This window comes from Meriones unguiculatus, chromosome 15 (assembly GCF_030254825.1).
Source record: "Meriones unguiculatus strain TT.TT164.6M chromosome 15, Bangor_MerUng_6.1, whole genome shotgun sequence".
Classification (NCBI taxonomy): Eukaryota; Metazoa; Chordata; class Mammalia; order Rodentia; family Muridae; genus Meriones; species Meriones unguiculatus.
This window is the reverse complement of record NC_083362.1, coordinates 4,558,539-4,572,500: the sequence shown is the minus strand read 5'-3', so window position 1 is coordinate 4,572,500 and position 13,962 is coordinate 4,558,539. Positions and strand designations below refer to the sequence as shown.

Genomic DNA, 13,962 nt, shown 5'->3' with positions numbered 1-13,962 from the left:
TTTTACAGAGAGGGAAAAGGGCCCAGAGAGGGTGGCTGTTTGCCGAGGGACGGCAGGGTAGTGGCTGTGTGGTCTATGAAGCCAGCCATCACGAAGCAGCGGCGACCATTCGCTTAGCTGATCATTTGCAGATTGCCTAGAGCCGGTATCCCGGCTGCGGCCACAAGCTGCGATGACTGTGGTTGCCAGTAGAGGGCGCAGCGGGGCTGGGGCTGGGAGCTTGATCCCTCCGAACTGGGCCTCTGCTGGGGGCAGGGGGAGGTTCTTCCCCTGGGGTGCACTTGGGTTGTAGGGTGGGTGTCCCAGCAGGCCCCTCCCCACTACCCCCTCCGTCTTCTCTTCTTCCTCCTCCCCCTCCTTCCTCCCTGTTGTGTGTTTGTTTGTTTGTTTGTTTGTTTGTTTGTTTTTGAGACTAGGCCTTGCCCCAATAGCCCCAGTGGGCCTCAAACTCTCAGTCCCCCGCCCACCCAGTTCGTTAGTCCCCCCATAGACACGGCTTCGTTCTTCCCAGGGAAATGCGTACGGTTGCTCTGGGGGTTAAGTCAGTTTGTTGGGTTAGGCCTGCCTAGCGTGCAGGAAGCAACACCTCATGACCCCGGTGTGGCCCCATCCGCGCTAAGGAGGCCGGAGGATGAAGCCATCCCCGGCTACGCGGCCAACTCAAAGCCAGCATGGACTGTGCGAGAGCCTGCCCCACACATTCCAAATCGGGGCCAGCGAAACGACCCAGCAGGGAGAGGCTCCTGCCGCCCAGGTCCGCTGGCCAGCCTCGGGCTCTAGAGGCCGTGGGCGGGTGGACGGAGAGAGAGAGCAGATTCCACAAAGTTGTCCTCCGCCCCCACGCGCAGGTCACAGACACGCGCCCGCCCACACGCTCACACGGTCCGCATTTGTTTACCTCGCAGGCTCTTGGGTGTTAGAGCTGAGTCGCGGGGATCGGGGGGGGGTTGTTCAGTTTCCCAAATAGCCGCGTGGTGTTATACCTGCCCAGCCTTGCTCTGTGGTGACTGTTTGAAATGACACCTCCCTCCCTCACCGTGCTGTTAGGAGAGAGAGAGAGAGAGAGAGAGAGAGAGAGAGAGAGAGAGAGAGAGAGAGAGAGAGAGAGAGAGAGAGAGAGAGAGAGAGAGTGTGTGTTCGTGTGTACCCAGCATGTATTGGAGGTCAGAGGACAAGCTAGGGTGCTGGCCCTTGCTCTCCACCTGGTTCCAGGCCGGGTCTCTTATTTCTGTCTTCTGCTCCAAGAGCTTCCAGATTCTCCCCGGAGGAGCTGGGACTACAGACACGCACTATGGCGGGCTCTGCGGACTTGAACTCAGGTCGTCATTCTAGCACCGCAAGCATTTTCCCCTCGGAGCTGCCTCGCCCGGCCCCTCTCTGAAGTTTTAATTTGCATGGCCCGATGACAAATGGCAGGGAGCATTTTCTCCCGCGTTTATTGGCCATTTGTGTCTCCTCCGGAATGCCTGTTTAAACCTTTGCACACTTTTTATTGGTTCTTCATTCTCAATGCTTTTATGTGAAAATGTTTTGTCAGCTATATGTCCTGGAACTATTTTCTCCGTACCATTTACCTGTCATTATTATTAGTAACGTTTCCAGTATACGGATGCTTGTTTTGAGTAATTTCTTCCCTAGTTAGTGGCGCAGTGCCTTCTGGGGTGCCCTGAGATCATCTTCGCCAACCTTGTGATTGCAGAGGTTGTCTCCTGCCGGGTGCGCTGTGCACACGCCTGTAATCCCAGCTTTCAGGCTGCCAGGCAGGTAGACGGAACCAGCCCCGCCCGCGCTGAGTGGGGCCTCACCTCAGAACACAATCAAAGTCTTACATGCTCTTCCTGGAAGTTTGTGGCTTTGAGTTTGACTTCCAAGTTGGCCATCGGGGGCTGCTGAGGAGATGGCGCTGTCAATCATGTGCTTGAAGAGCTCGGAACAGAGCTGAGACTCTCAGCAGCCATGTGAAAGCTGGGCCTGGCAGGCCACCTCTGTCACCTCAGCTCTGGAGAGCAGATCCTGGGAGCTCGCTGGCCAACCAGCCTAGCCAGTTAGCGAGCTCAGGGCTCAGCGACCCACCCTGTCTCAGAAATGAAGAGGTTGGGGTAGGGAGGCAGCTCAGGGGTTGGAAACCACATACGGCCGTGCAGAGGATCTAAGTTCAATTCCACATCCACACAGGCAGCTCACAGCCACCTGTAACTCCAGCTCCAGGGGACCCAGCACCCCTTTCTCACCTCTGCAGGCCCCTGCGCTCATGTGCATAGAGACACACGTAATTTAAAATTTAAAAGCCTGGAGGCTGGAGAGACGTCTCAGCAGTGTGGTTTGGGTGCTTGCTGCTCTTGCAGAGAACTCAGGTTCCGTTCCCAGCACCTACACCGAGATTCACGACCACGGTGTAGGTCCAGTTCCAGTGGACCCGACACCCTCCTGAGTTCCTCCATGCACCGACATGCACATGGTTCACATAGAATAAAACAGACCTTAAAGTTAATGCACACAGTGGTGACAGATGGGTGAAGAAACCCAAGCACCGGCCTCAGCCTTCATGCACAAGAACGCACATACGTATGTACACACTCACACATACATAAACTATACGCTCCTGTACACACACCAACACCCGATGCCTTCCATCTGTCTTCCGGTGCTTTGTGTCCGATAAGAGGTGGGAACTTTGGTTTGCTCTCCCTGATGACATCAGCTTGCTGTGACTCCGTGCTGTGAAAGACGCTCTCACCACCAAATTACCTTGGCGCCCTTGTCAAAAATTAAACGACCCTATAAATGTGGATTCCCAGACATACCATAGTGACTGATGATGGCTTCTCCACCTGCTTTGTCCGATTCTGTGTAACCTGACCCCCCCACACTCACTACGTTTTCCTTTGGGTGGCATCACAGCAGCCCGTGAGATCGGCTCACTTAGGTCCCTCTGTTTGTCCCTCCGGCTGCGCAGAGTCCCTCGCTTGCCTCTCCTTCTTCCATGCCGCATGTGTGAAACATGCATGTGAGCGTGTGAGTTCACACCAGGGCACAGGCATGCACCGTCCAGAGCAGGCCATCCGGCCTCTTTCCCCATCACCCTCCACCTTATTGGCTTGAGGCAAGTTCTCCCTGGTCCAGAAGCCATGTTGGCAAGCCCCGGAGACCTGTCCCTCTGCTCTCCCCCTCAGCCTCTCAGATTCACACCAGGGTCCTCCTCACGAGCGCAGAACAAGTGCTCTTAATTGCCGAACCACCTCCCAGCCCTCCCGCTTTCCTCCATGATTTAAGAATTCTTGTACAAACATTCAGCCAAAATACAGATCATGGAGGCATGTTGTGTTGACAGTGTTAAACAATCACGTGGTTCCTGGACGCGGTATGTTCCTCCTTTGATTTAAGGCTCCTCAACGTCTCTTAGCATTTCCTTGTGTTTTCAGTGTGGCCATCTTTTCATACACTTAAACCCCAACCATTTTATGCTCTTACATGTCAGGTTTTGGTGAGTTTGGTATACCGATCTTCTGTCCTAGAACCTTGCTAACTTGGTGAATGTTTGTTGTTAGTTATTATGATTCCAGAAGATTTTTCTGTAGCCCCTTTTAGATTTTTAAGCTCTGTGTGTTGTCTGCAAAGAATGACATCTGTGGTCTTTCTTTCCAAATTTCACCTCCTTATTTCCTCTCCTTGTCCTTTTAGATTGGCTGGAACTCTAGCTTGCTGAGTGAAATGAGTCAGTGTGAGTATCCTGGCTCTCCTCCCAGGACGGTCCTGAATTTACTATGTAGCCCAGCTTGGACTCAAACTCATGATCCTCCTGTCCAGCCACCCAAATGCTGGGGTTTCAGGCAAGCACCGAAGTGCCCAGCATAGGGAATTGGTTAGTTTTTTATCTCAAACTATGGTGGTAGCCATTATTCAAGGGCAACCCTATGAGAACTGAGCTCCCGAGAGTGTTTTACACAAGTGATGCCGTGCGGCTTTTCCTGGAGACACATGAACCCTGACAGGCCACCAATGACAGACCAAAGAAATTGTCCCACTCAGGTCTAAAGTTTATTGGGGTTGTTTGCAGGACTGTGGGTGAGGGGTTACTATGGTTAACTCAAAGATAGCTTCCTCGGAAACAAACAAAAACAAAGTACCCTGGCCCGGCTGACAACTCAGGAAAACTGCATCCCTGCAGCTCTGTACACCTTAAAGGTCGCTCTGCTGGGAAGTGTTCTATCCCCCATCACTTGTGGCCGTTTGTATAGCCACGGAAAATTCTGTGTGCTGCACCTTGTGAATCCTGCAGGCTTCAGGAGCTTCTTGAGACTTCTGGTTTACTTCTGGTTTACTGGATCTGGTTTACTTCCCGAGTCTTATGAGCCTTTCTCCTCCCTTCAGAATATTTTAATTCAAAGGAAATAGCTACAAAAAAAAAAAAATGGATGCTGAATTTTACCAAGTGACTTTTTCCTGCCATCTCCTGATGGCCAGCATGAAGGCTTGAGTTCAAATCCCCAGAACCTACGTGAAGTTGGTTTCAGGAAAATGTGTGTCTGGAATCCAGTTCTCCCATAGGAAAAAAAAAAAAAATGGGAGGCAGAAACAGGAGAACTCCAGGAAGATTAAGGGCCAGCCAGCCAGGCAAGCAAACAAAATCCCTGGGCCAGCTAGTTAGCAAGCAGAAGTTGTATTCTACTTCCCATACATGTGCCACGGCACTTACATGCCATGCTTGCACACGCACTCACATTACACGCCAACACACGTACATGTGGGGATGCTGAAAATTGAAAAATAAAGAAGGCACATTCTTCAAGGACCCTGTAGCCCTGACTGCTGTGTTTTGTGACCCTCAGTTAGGTCCAGGTAATCAGTGGTATCATTCAGTCTTCCATGACCTTGCTTTTCATCTTCCAGGCCTCACATTTAGCAAAAGAGAACTATCGAGATGAAAACAAAAAACAAAACAACACCAGAAAGCTTTGTGTGGGCAGTTCACCAGACTGCCGAGAAAATGCAGTCAGTCAAGCGTTTGTTTTACAAGCACAGGGACCCAAGTTCAATCCTCGGTGCCATGTTAAAGAACACCGTGAGCATGGTGCCCTCCCTTAGGAAATGGAGATGGGCAGAGCGATGGGTCTCACTAGTCAGCAAGCAGAAACAAGTCAGTGAGTTCCCAGGCTGTCAGAGACACACACCCCCATCTCGGGAAATAAGGGGATAGCCCCTGCGGAACAACACCCAAGACTGACCCCTGACCTCCGTGTACATGAGCGTGCGCGCACACAAACACACACACACACACACACACACTCCACTCTACCTATTAGGAGAGGGAAAAGAAGGAGGGGAGGTAGGGAGGAAGGGAGGGGATAATGGAGGGAGGCAGACAGGTAGAGAGACAGACAGGCAGGCAGGCAATTGGCAAACTCTTCTCTTCCAGTTTTGCTGCTGCCCGAGTTTTGGATCTCTGGCTTGAACACATTTCAGATTGTCTGCTCTTCCTGTGAAATTGTCTGTGCATCTCTGCAGGGCCTTCTCACAGCCGCAGTGTCTTCTTCTCTGTTCTTCATACAGCCGCTTTTGCGTGTACAGTGTTTCCCTCCGTTTATTTTCTCTTCTCTGAGTCTTAGATAATTTTAGAAGATCGTGCTGTATGCACGCGCTTAAAGGTTTTGCCAGCATGCATGTCTGTGTACCATATGCATGCAGTGCCGGTGGCGGCCAGAAGAGGGCGCTAGATCCCCTGGAACTGAAGTTATGGGTGGTTGTGAGTCACCACCTAGGATCTGGGAACTGAACTCCAGGTCTAGGCAAGAGCAATGCTAACTTCTGTCACCTATGTAAGTTTTCCTTCTGACCCATCTCATCCATTTTTCCCTACATTCCTTTCTTCCGCGTGCGCATGTTGAGGCCAGACGTCGCCATCAGGGGTCTCCACCTTGGTTTTGGATATAGGGTCTCTCTCTGAACATGGAGCTCAGCTTGTCAGCCCGACTGGCTGGCCATTGAGCCCCGGGGACCCTCTTAGCACCCTGCCACCCGGCCCACGCCCGCAACTCCCAGGATGGGATTACAGGCCAGCTCCGCCGCCCCTGGTTTATGTAAACGTGTACTCTGGAGCTCTGAACTCAGGTCCTCAAGCCTGAGCAACAAACAGGCTTCCTCTAGGTTACCTCCTCGGCTCTGCCTTCACCCAGGGCTTTCCGAGGCTTCACCGGCTTCTCTCCACTGACTTGTTAGCCTGGCTCCGTGTTTTATCTCTGTTCACTCACAGCTCCTCTGTGGCTTTTAAAGTGGGTCTTTAAGTTACCCCAGACTATTTTGTAATAATGTTATATGACTTCGCATATATCGTAGAATCTTACGACCACATCCGTTTCCTTAACCCTCTATCGGCCTCGGTGCTATTGTCTCCAGCCTGATTTTCACCTCTATTTTATGCTGCATGGTGCGCTGTTATGTAGGCTTTAGGCGGTCACAGTTGAAAGACATCAAGATTGAGTTTAGAATATCTCTTTAACTCGATACCTTCCGTATCAGACTCTTCAGCCCTTCACGCACACCGAGGCTTCATCGTTTTCCTTCAGCCTGAGAAATGTCCTTCAGCAGGGTGTGATGACTCATGCCTGTTACCCCAGCCTCTGAGAAGCCGAGGCAGGAGGACAAAAAATTGGAGGCCACAGTATGTTACTGTGATAGTTTTCACTGTCGACTTGACAGATCTGGTATCACCTTGGAGACAAATTCTGCACATGTGTATGAGGACTTGTGTAAATTGGGCTCACTGAGGTAGGAAGTGAAGTGGGCATGAAGTGGGCAGCACCGTTCCTTAGGACGGCATCTCAGCCTGAGAAAAGAAAAGGGGAAATGGCTGAGTACCAGCATTCATGCCTTTCTGCTTCCTGACTGTGATTGCAATGTGAACAGACATTTCGTGCCCCTGCTGCTGTGCCTACCCACCATGTTGGACTGTGCGCCCTTTAACTGCGAGCCAAAATAAATGCTTCCTTCCGAAAGTTGTTTTAAGTATTTTGTCACAAGCAGGCTAACATCGAAGCCAACACTGGTTAACTTACTTCTTAGGTGAGACTGCCCCAGGACTGTCTGTTAACTAGGGAGTCAGTCGCAGAAACTGTCTCCGTAGAGTGTCTGTCAATATGTCCGAAAGGCAAAGAAGGCTGCTGCCACACTGTGGCTCGGGCAGAGGATAAAATTCTTTTTTTGTAGATTTACTTTTTAATGTGTACCGGTGTTTTTGCCTGCATATATGGCTGTGAACCACATGTGGGCCTAGAGGGGGCCAGAAGAAGGTGGTAGACCCCCCTGGAACTAGAGTTCCAGATGGTTGTGAGCCACCACACGGATGCTGAGACTCACACCTGGACCTTTCAGAAGGGCAGTCCGTCCCCTTAAGCACACAGCCTTCTTTCAGGCTCCAGAGCGTAGAGTCTAACCCCACAGTGTCACAACTCGACTCAGAGCATAGAGGCAGACTTGGGAAGTCGTAAGACTAACAAGTTCCGGGTGATGCTGACGTCGACACTGATGCTGATGCTGATATTGAGACTGATGCTGGTGTTTGTGATGGCAGTGCTAAAGCTGATAGGATGTTGGTGCTGATGCTGGTGACGACAATGCTAAAGCTGGTTGGGGTGTTGGGGATGCTGCTGATGCCCATCCTGGTGCTGGCGCTGCAGCCCACTTTGCTTGACAAGGTATTTGAGTCTGTGAGAAGTTTTTGCATAAAGCACTAAACCCAGAAAGTGAAGAGAAACAGGAATGATTTTCAGAGGCTCATTCTTCTTCCAAACTTTTGATGTTTTCAGCCATCTGCACCTATTGAACTAACAACCGTGCCTGAGGGCATTCCAGCTATAGTATCCCAGACATGTCAGTAGTGACCCAGGAAAAATTCCTGCAGAGCCTCAGGGACTCAAAACACAGGCTCGTCTTTCTTGTTCGAGAGCCAAAACCCAAATGCGGGAAGCTTCTGATTCTTTTTTTAAATCCCTCAAAAAAAAAAAACTATTACTTTCCGCCATAAACTTTTTCTAGAATGTAATGAGATGTGCTCTGACTGCAGACAAATTCTGCAGTGCCATGCTGCACTCTGTACTCTGCTCACACCTATCTAGCGTTCAGTGTTCACAGTGGCTGGGTCTGTGTGCCCCCTCCTGTGTGCACAGCACGCAGGACCAAGTGTCCAGACATAACTTCCACATAAGTCAAAGGCATTGTCTCATGCCATCTGAACAGACAAGGACCTCACGCACATTCATGCAAAAGAGCCTGTGTGTGAACACGCTTCTGGGGACTAGGGTTATGTCAGCATTGAGCATATGAACTGTGTCTCCCCATCATGTTTGAGAGATTCACAGTTGAGTTTTAATTCTGGCTTCTTGGATAATGTGTGGAATAATCTGGTTGGTTGGTTGGTTGGTTGGTTGGTTGGTTGGTTGGTTGAATGTTTCTTGAGACAAAGTCTTGCTGTGTAGTCCAAGCTATCAGGCTATCCTAGCACTCATCATCTTCCTGCTTCTGTCTCTCAAACACCGGGATTATGGGCATGCATCACATCTGGCCTGAATACTCTTGATATATTTAGAAATTAGTTAACTCTTGAATTTGGAAATTTTTATTTATGTGTTTTTGACTGGTTGGTTGGTTGGTTGGTTGCTAGGTAGGTACTTTACCACTGAGCCACACCCAGGCCCTCACTGGGGAATTCTAGGCAGGGGCTCTACCACTAAGCCATACCTAGCCCTTCACTGGGGGATCTTAATCAAGTGTTCTATAACCCTTTTATGTTCTCTGCCCCTCACTGGGGTTCTAGGCAGAAACTCTACTGCTGAGCCACTCCTCCCATCCCCTGTACTTTGGCTTTAACAATGAACTCACAAAAGGATGATGATAATAAAACTCCAGACTTGTGCTTTAGAAATGCATTCAAATCCTGCTTGCTGTGGGTATTGTCATCCTGCTTCATGGAGAGGCCGGAGGTAGGCTTACCTGGAGAAGCAGGGTAAGTTCTGAGGTGCAGAGGAGAGCCTGCGTAGTCCTTCCTGAGCAGAAGAAACTAAAAAATTCCTACCAGGAAGAAGAGCCGTTGCCTAATGCCCAGCCTCGCATCTCTATCAATGGTGGGACAGAGTGACCCAGCTCCCATCTATCATCCTGTAGAGGAGCCAGGGTTTCTGAGGTCTGCTAGGCTTTCCTTAAGCCCCTTGGCAGCCACACCTCATTGTGCCTGCTCTCTCCTACTCCTTTAGAGGATTTTGAAGAGAAGATGCAAAGCGGGCCACAATGCATACAGGCAGACAGGGCCACCCAGGGACACGGAACTAAGAGGACTTACAGAGATGGGTAAATGCAGATTTCTAAGGCCCCAATTTGCTCTAGGAGTCCCGAGACACACCCCCAGCAGGCCGCAGAATCTGAAAAGCCAATGGCTGACCCACTGACCCACTCCAAGTCCAGAGGCCTTAGAGCAAGGGGGCGCAGAAGAGCCCTGGAGTCCCAAGGCTCTGCAGTCTGAAGCCGGAGAAGAGGAAGGTGCAGCATGAGAGATAGAGTCCACCTGAGATTAGGGACTTGTCTTCTCTCAGGGACAAAACACCTGCCAAAATCAACTTAAGGGAGGGCACATGGGCGGGAGTGTGAGGCGGCTGATCACATGGCAACCACCCTCGGGAAGCAGAGAAAGATGGGTGCTGGTACTTGCCTCTGTTTCAGGACCTCGGTCCATGGGACAGTGCCACAAATATCAGGGTGGGTCTCCTTCCTCAGCTTATCTGATTGCTGGCTTTAAATGCCAGGAAGTTGGCGATCAAGATTAACGATCAGTTCTGGGCTGTCTGTGCTCCACCCTGATAGATCCGTGATGCCCACCAAGGCTGAAGACAGCGGGTGTTCTTCACCCAGTCCGTAGCAAAGGCCCATACCTTTGAAGACACACCCAAGTACGCCTGCTGCAGCTGACTGGGCAGCCCTCAGCTCTGTCAGGCTGACACACACGATTAACCGCCACATAAAATACATGGCCACTGTGTGTAGACACAGACTCCTCCGCTTCCTTCTACAGCTAGCTGCAGCTTGTGGCCGTGGGAAGGACCAGCCAGGGACAGGTGGGTGAGGCGGGAAAGAGTTAACAGGATAGTGGACTCAGCTTTCTGGGACTCTCAGCATCCCGCTCTGGCTTCCATGGCGACTTCATTAGCAGCAAGCTGCTAATTAAATTTCATATTTATGATCAGAAAATAAAATCATTGGACCTTTCTGAAATAGGATTTTATGAGTTTGGGCTCAGGCAGCTGAGTCAGCAGCTGAAGGCCTGGGCTGTTTAGAATCACAGTTTCAAAGCGAAAATAAATAACGCAAACAGAGCCAGGATGTGTCTGAGTCCCTGGAACTGGTTTGGGGTGGCCTGAAACAAGTCAGACCTCCACCCACTCTGAAAACGGAGCTTGCGCCTAGACGCTTAAGTTTTGGGAAGCTTGGGGCTTGGCGTTGGATCCAGCAGCCCCTAGTTAAAACAAGGGTGCTGTGCTTCTGGGTCCCCAAAGCTTCTTGGGTAGTGCTGCTGCGCCTAGCTGTCTGTTCTAGGTAACTCTTTTTTCCGTGTTGGAAGCATCCTTACCGTCAGCCTCAGATTCATACCCTTCAGTGAGAGCATAGCAGACGTGCTCCAGTGCCGCTTCTGTTTCATGTGGGATTCGGTGGCCATCATCTTCCGGGAGGGTTTCCAGGGCTCCCCTCCCCTGCAGCCTCCGGAAGCTTTCCTAGTCCGCGCTGCCAGTGAGAGGTTAAAAAAACAGGGGTTGATTCTCTCACAGTGTGGAGGTAGAGGTCCAAAGTCAAGGTGGCAGTGGCCTTGGGGGACAGATCCTGATGCCTTTTCCAGCTCTGTTGGTGTGGTACAAGGTCTTCCTGTATAGCTCAGGCTGGCCCCAAAGTCGTGATCCCCCTGCCTCAGCCCTGCAAGTGTTGGCATTAAGGGTATGGAGCACTCTATGTGGCTCCTTCTCTAGCTTGTTAGTTTTTGGTGAGTGTATGTGTGTGCATCACACATGTATTTCACACATGTAGTATAGTGTGGGTATGTATGTATTTGTATGTATGTATGTTTGTTTGTAGGTATGTATGCATGTGACTGTGTATATATGTGTATATGTATGTGTGCATGCACGTATGTATGTTTGTATGGATAGATGGATGGATGCATGCATGTATGTATGTATGTGTGTTTATATGATACATGTTTGTGTGTGTATGTTTGTATGGATGCATGGATGGATGGATGTGTACAGAGGATGCCGGGTGTGCTGATCTAGCACTGTCCACCTTATTCTGATGAGGCAGGGTCTTGTCTCTGAACCTAGAGCTGAGCTGGTGGCCAGCAAGCCCCACCCTCCTCTTGGCCCCACTCCCTGCTGCCCAGGAGTTATAAGCACAAACCACCGTGGCCGGGTTTACGTGGGCTCCGGGACCCACACTGAGGCCCTCCAGGGCTCCTCTGCACAGAGTCGTCTCCCCAGCTCCCACTTCAACCTTTGGGTGGCTCCTGCTCCAGGCTCTGTCCTTGCTTTCATTTCCCTTCTCTGGATCTGTGTCATTTCCTCTTCTAATAAAAACGCCGGTCACTGGATTTAGGTCCAGTGCGACCTCATCAAAATGACATTTGCACAGGACCCATTTCCAAATAAGGCCACCTTCTCTGTGGGCATGAATCTAGGAAGAGACAACATTTAGCCTCTGCATTAGTTGCTTTTCTCTTCGCTATCACCAAAAATCCTGAGCAGATGAAATTACGAAGTAGGGAAGGGTTTATCTAGGCTTACAGACTGACGGGGCACGGTCCATCACGGTGAGGGCAGCTCTGTGACAGGACTGCAGAGGCTCAGAACCAGGACACAGGGAACAAACGGGAAATGGGTGAGGCTTTAAAATCTCAAAGCCCACCCACAGCGGCCTGCTTCTTCCAGCAAGGCCCTGCTTCCTAACGGCATCAGCCCGTGCAGCCAGCATCTTGGCTGAGCCAACTCTCTGGCCTCTACGGAACCTGGTGATCACCAGTTAGCTAGGCTGCTAGCCAGCGAAATACGAGTATCTGCCTCCCCCAGCCCCAGCACTAGCATCATGGCACCCACCAAATGCCTGACTTAGTTTTTTGTTTGTTTGTTTTGTTTTTCTGTTCTGGAGGCGGAATCTCACACTATAGCCCAGGCTAGCCTCAGGCTTGCCATCCCCCTGCCTTAGCTTCTTAGGCACTCGCCACCACATCCGTCTTCAGGTTCTGCTCAGAATAAAACAAAAAGAGAAGTGTACAGCCCACCACAGCCACCCTCTGCACCTGCTAAAAATAGAGACAGCCTCCTCAGAGTGCAGTGCCCATGTGGGCTTCCGGGGGAGGCTGCCGGCGTCAGCACTTTCCGGGTGTCGTGAACCCCACAGCAGAGCACAGGGAATTTGACAGACCCGTGGACAGATGCCCTGGCCAGGCCCAGGACACAGCTGATGTGCAAACCCGTGAGTAGATCCCCCCATAATCCTTCTAAGGCCCACACGAGCCGAACCGGTAAACCTGTGTCCCAGGCCTACAAGTGTCTCGCGCCGCACCTGGTCCTTTGGCTCCGGTCTCTGTGTATGTGCTTGGAGCCTTTAAATAGGTCCCTTCTCGTTTTTTGCCCCTCAGTGCGTGGGAAGAAGCCTAAGGTCTTGCGCACAGTAGGCAAGCTGTCTACCGCTGAGCTTTCTGTGACGGGCGCTCACCGGGTAGCCCAGGCTGACCGGAAGCCTCCTGCCTCTTCCTCTCCGGGATTGGGATGACAGGCATGTGCCACCTCGTGTGACCCCTTACTTTGTAACCTCCTAACTTGGCTGCGTCATCTCAACCGCAAGGGACCCCACTTCACACCGGGCTCGGCTTCCGTGGAGCCCAGAACTGACCCACAGAAGGCTCTCCACAAACCCCACGTTCCCGTCGCTCCTGTTGTCACTGTGGGGGCCTTGTTTCTTCTGACCGAGCCGGCTGTCACAGTGGAGGAGCGGGGTCTGTGCCTGAAGCGCGTTTTCTGGAAGGCTGGAGACATTTGCAGCCCCCTCTGGGCGGCTGGGAGCATCTTTCAGAGATGTGGCCCCCAGCCTGCAGCTCCACAGAGGGGCCATGGAGGGACCCTTCCCTGCCACCCCCAGGGCCGTCAGCTGGCTGCTGTGGGGTGGTTTCAGCTTGTGTATGTGAGGAGATGAGCAGGTTGTTCATACTGTCCAGCAAAGGCCCGAGGCCACCTTGGGACACCTGAGAGCCATGTCACATGCATGCAGGTGGGGCCCCTTTCCCAGAATCCCGGAGCAAGACTGGGATCTCAAAGACGGTATCCCCTCAGAAGCTGTTGCTTGACTCCAGGCAGGAAGACTTGTGGAGCGTCTTAGGAAATGCAGCCTGAAGAGGCTTTGGAAGGGCCGAGGAGATGGCTCGGTAGACAAAGCACTTGTCCTGTAACGACGAGGACACAAAGTCTAATCCCAAAACTCACTTTAAAAAGCAAAGCTAACCCAGTGCGGTGGTGCACCCCAGCACTCAGGGAAGCAGAGGCAGGCGGATCTCTGTGAGTTCAAGGCCAGTCTGCTCTACAGAGCAAGTCCAGGACAGCCAGGGCTGCACAGAGAAACCCTGTCTCGGAAAAAAAAAAAGTAAAGCTAGACATGCTGTCTTATTGTTGCAATCCCAACTCAGTCAAGATGAGGGTGTTGGACGGGAGGATCCCTGGAGCCCCATGACCAGTTAGCGTGCTGCCTTGATGAAGTGCTAGGCCAGTAAGGTGTCTCAAAGGAAAACACCTGAGATTGTCCTTTGACTTACACACACATCTACATGCACACATACACACAAACATAAAGCTATACACATACATAAATATACACACACATACACACATACATACACAAACACACATCACACATACATAAACATACACACACATACACATG

General features: G+C 51.3%; 1 protein-coding gene across 2 annotated transcripts in view; it reads left to right on the top strand.

Moving 5' to 3' along the window:
- Positions 1 to 13,962, top strand: part of Card11 (caspase recruitment domain family member 11) — a 114,389-nt gene that overhangs the window by 35,564 nt on the left and 64,863 nt on the right. Inside the window, exon 1 of one of the 2 annotated variants that reach the window (XM_060368044.1) lies at positions 12,388 to 12,501. The exons of the other annotated variant lie outside the window; for it this stretch is intronic. The gene's annotated coding sequence lies outside the window, so the exon portion shown is untranslated. Of the gene's footprint in view, positions 1 to 12,387; positions 12,502 to 13,962 lie in introns of those variants that run through there. 2 annotated transcript variants of the gene reach the window in all.